The following is a 4,887-nucleotide window of genomic DNA, read 5'->3' on the forward strand; positions in this document are numbered from 1 at the left end:
TATATATATATATATATATATATATGAAAAATTATACGGTTTATAAACTTTAGAGGTTCCTCACACTTTATTTCCCGTAATTTGCAGTATTATATATAATAAATTTTGCTAGTACCTATAGATTTCTTTAAATAAATGAATCGAAGAAAGGTATGCCATTAAGCAAGGGCAAATTAGCGTGTTTAAATCCATATAAATAATGAGGCATTCGATATCCTCAGGCTCGAAGGGGGACTAAGAAACTCATCCCTCAGTTACGCGCAGAAACTTTCGATTTTATTGCCGCATAGACGTCACATAACAGAACTCGATATTAGAATCCAACACATACAACAATGGCATGCAGGTATGCAGCCTACCTAGCACGGGGTAAACAACAGCAACTCGAAGCTTTTCTTATGTCCGCGTAAGCTCGCTTACACTTTTGACAGCGAAATAAAAAAAAAGAAGAAAAGCACGCGTTTGAGTTAGATTGTTGGGTTATTTCGCGTATTGTTATTTAGATTACGGTATTAAAACAAGTGGCGTCTGTCGAGTACAAAAGGTTAAATGTTCTAAAAAGTATAGAAGTGCACGTATTCGAGTTTTCTAATAGCAAGAGAACGAAGCGCTAAGTAAATTACTTGTCACATTTACACAGGATGAGAAAATAAAATTTGTACAATTGTATTAGTAATTTATTTATAATTAATTATCTAATTGTATTACTTATGCAGGAACAAGATATAATTTGAAAATTCTCAGTACAAATATGTACAAAAGTACAGGTATGTTTTGTAATTAAAATATTTATAATGCTATCTAAAATTTATATAGAATTATGCAAGATATTTTTATTATATGTAAGTAACAAATAATTACATCTAACTGATAAGTAATATATTAGTAAAAATATTTGTATATCTTTTACTAAACTTTTATTTGATTTGAAATAAAACACAATATATTTAATACAATATAATTTACAATATTAAATAGATAACTTAATTAGACACAGATAAACAACTTTATAACCTGTCTTCTTAAAATTTGTTTCTTCTCTGCACAAAAGTTGTTTATTTTCTACACTGGAATAATAGTATTAAATTTCATTGTTAATACTATATATATCACCCATAATTACATATATTATGAAAATAAGATTTATTTGAAACATGTTGCACTTCATGGTGTACTTTTCTTAATGTGTTTGGATCCATTAGAAATCGTTGCTAAAGGATATTATTTTCTCGTTCTAAGCTTGTATTTATTTTCTGAAAACTTCCAATTATCATATGAGAAATAATTAATTATATACGTATATACATTATATAATTATATATTTATTAATTTACCAGTTGCTCTTTCATTTGGCTCCTTATTTTTGTTAAGCCAATCAATATGTCTTGTAAATTACTAAATGTTTCATTATAACATGTTTCAATCTCATGGGAAACTGCTTTAAATGTGTGTGTAGGTCCTTTTTGACTTTCATTTAAATATTGTACATTTATTTCACTTTGTCTAATTTGTAAAAGATTAAAATTTATAGTATTCTTTGCAATTTTACATACTATTAAAGAATTAATATTTACAACATTTCTAATTTAGAAATTTTAGAATTCAAATATGTTTCCATTATGAATTATTTCTTTTTTTTTTTGTCATCTATAAGAATATTATATTTACTCAATGTCTATTATCACCATTGCATACCATTGATACAAATAGTTTGTGAAATGAATTATGCATTCCTGGAGAAAATAATACAGTTGCATAGTACTCATCTTGCTGAAATTGCATACTTTCTTGTATATAAATAAAATGTAATTAAAACCTAAAAATCACGGAGCTTTTGTATTTTGTTGAATTACTAAGACATCTTTTAGTTGATAATAAATATTCTGTTCCTAAATAATGGTAAGCATCAGGTACAAATTCTGGATGATTTGGAGGCAAGAAAATTGTAATTCCATTAATATTGGTAACAAATCAGGGTGCACATGACCATTTTCCCTCACAAGAAATAACAGAGTTTCAAGTTTCTCCAAATGATTCTTTTTTTGTTCAAGTCTTGACTGTGTATCGTGTTTTAAAATTTTAGTTATTTCTAGTTCTGAGAATTGTTGTACCAGCTCTGTTAATTGATTTTCTTGTAAGAAAGTGACATCCTCTTCTAAGAAATCTCTCTGTTTAGTCAGCGTTAGTATCCCTGTTCTAATTTTAATATATAAAATTAATACTTATATAATATGATTAACAAAATAATTATATATAAAACTTTAAGATACCTTAATTCTTACCTTAATGGTACTTTTAAATTTCCTAAATTATATATATATATATATATATATCTTTTATGTAATTAAACATTTCACTACATGATTTTTCTTGTATTTTAGTTAAAATTTTTTCCATTTTTGCATTAGATAAGCTGTAAAATAAAATATAAGGTACATTTAAAATTAATTGCTAATAGTTATCAATATTTAATTACTTTGTGTTACACAATGCCAATTCTTTTAACTGTTCAATTGTTTTTATGTTCTTTCTTTCACTATTGCTCATTAAGAAAATATAATTAGAATCTATTAATTGCTCTTTTTCAGATACATTTCCAAATTCCTGTTTTATATAGACATCTAAATATTGTTTATACCAATTTTTTTAATAAATAGTTCTAATGGCATTTGAATCGTTATGCGATGCTTATGGCAATGAGACAATTGTTAGGAAACGCTAACTCTGATATTATTGATTATTCTCGGCAAAATATATACCCGCTCTATTTATGAAACTGCTTCTTCATAAAAACAAAAAGAAAAGAAAAAGCATATACGCTTTTAAAACCCAAGGATTTTCTGTGATAATAAAGAAATCACGTCTTTCCATTACACGGCTAGATCATTTTGTCTTGAATTCTCTGAGTAAGAAGAATGTTATTAACCAAGCTTATAATTAAATCGTTGTTGTTTAGTATCGAATGGAACTTATAGCAATACGTATTAGCATTGAAATGGATAATCAAGTTTGTGATTAATGACGAATTCCATGGCTGTGTATAAACAGACTTCAAACCTCGAGGAATTGTCCTGGACGGCTAATGGTACTAGTAATTTGTAGCCGCGAAGTCTGTACGTTTAGCAAATTCTTTAGACAAACGTTATACCACATGTTTCATACAATTTCCGAGAAAAAAATAAGAAAAAAATGACCATCAACTGTTTTTTTTTTTTTATACTTGATCTATTCGATCTATGTTCTCTAAATAAAAAGACAGACAATAAATTTTCATAGCTCGATTAATTTAATTACTTTTGTTCAATATTTTTGCATCTTATGAAACGGAGAAAATTACAAATTGTAATGAACGATTAAAACTTGGTAAGGACTTTAAATGTTACTTCTCACATAAAGTGAAATGGATATCAGATAAATGCAATTATTATTTACTGTTTTTTGTTATTCGTCTTACAAATGTATATATGTATCTTGAGCATTTTTTGTGAAATACTAGATTTCTATCCAATGTAATTGTTCGATAACAAATATTTGTCATTAAAAAATACTGGACCATCCAGTTCCTATAACGCACATTTTCATCTTGATTTGTACCATGTCACGAGATGATTAATATACCCGTTATATAAGTTTGTAAATGACATATTACGAATGACGAATTTAAACGAAATATAAAAGCTCGATGATCAATATATAAATAAGCACTATTCTTTTGTAACACATTATGAATGTTATACCTAGGTTAACATACCTACAGTTAAATAAACACTTGCCTGCCCGCTAAATTATCTGCAAACGGAGCAACAATTACCCTGGTGGCGATCGGTAAAGCAGCCAATGCTTTCTTCAACATAGTCAGCAATAATAATGTTAAGCAAAGTCCCTGAAAATAAGGTTTCATAATATAGATCTTATTATTTGATTACATATAACGAACTGTGATAAACGTACGATAAGAACGGCAGCATAGCAAGTCAGTGTCGTGTTCCAATCACCATAACTTGAAGCTTTTCCAACTAAAAAGCATTACAATACAGAATGACCGAGGCCTAACTTTACTCCCCGCTGCTCTTCAGGAACTGCAATTTGTTGTCTTTGTGATTCACGTACTACATGATTCTTGTGCCCGTCTCGCTCTTTGATCACCTAAGACACATGTTACATTAAGATACATCAAGTTACAACAATTAAATATACAAATACATTAGATTTATTTTCTACCATATGTGACTATCCATTCATGAGTAAACCCACCCTCTTCTGTATCTCCAGATGCAGGATTAGTTTGATTATCCAGTTGATTACACACTGGATATGTTATATTATCACTCGTAGCAGTACCGCTAGTAGTCATTGTTGTTTGTACATAGCCGGTATAAGTTATCATGACATTATACATGATTGTAGAATGTACCTTGAAGTACCTCGCCTACCTGAACTCGCATTGTTTAATGTACCTGGTGTTTCAATATGGACCTCAGGAATACCATCTTTAACCTATAATTTGTACATATCATCCAGTAAAAAAATTTGCCACCTTCTTTAAATTCTATTCGAATTTGTCACATTGCAATACACAAAATGATATAGTAAAAGTACCTCTTCGTTACTAATACGTAACCACCTCTTTTGAACACTGACCAAGCCCTGGTTGTCCGTGCTAGATTCCACGACGTGATCATCCATTACGCTTGTATATTCAACGGCCGAATCAGAAATATCACTCTCAGACATTCATTAACGCTTATGATTATGAGAACAAAGTAATATTAAAACCCTCTAACTTCACGCACAATTTCTTTGTACTTTCGCACTTTGTTTAGTCTGTACACACAACAGTGTATAAACACATTCGAAAATCCGCGATCTAAAAGTACTCTATCAATT

At 29.1% G+C, this 4,887-nt stretch overlaps 1 pseudogene; it reads right to left on the minus strand.

Moving 5' to 3' along the window:
• Positions 1–1,109: 1,109 nt before the first annotated feature.
• Positions 1,110–4,686, minus strand: LOC143220888 (uncharacterized; annotated as a pseudogene).
• Positions 4,687–4,887: the final 201 nt, after the last annotated feature.

Source organism: Lasioglossum baleicum, unplaced genomic scaffold, assembly GCF_051020765.1.
Source record: "Lasioglossum baleicum unplaced genomic scaffold, iyLasBale1 scaffold1695, whole genome shotgun sequence".
In the NCBI taxonomy this organism is placed as follows: Eukaryota; Metazoa; Arthropoda; class Insecta; order Hymenoptera; family Halictidae; genus Lasioglossum; species Lasioglossum baleicum.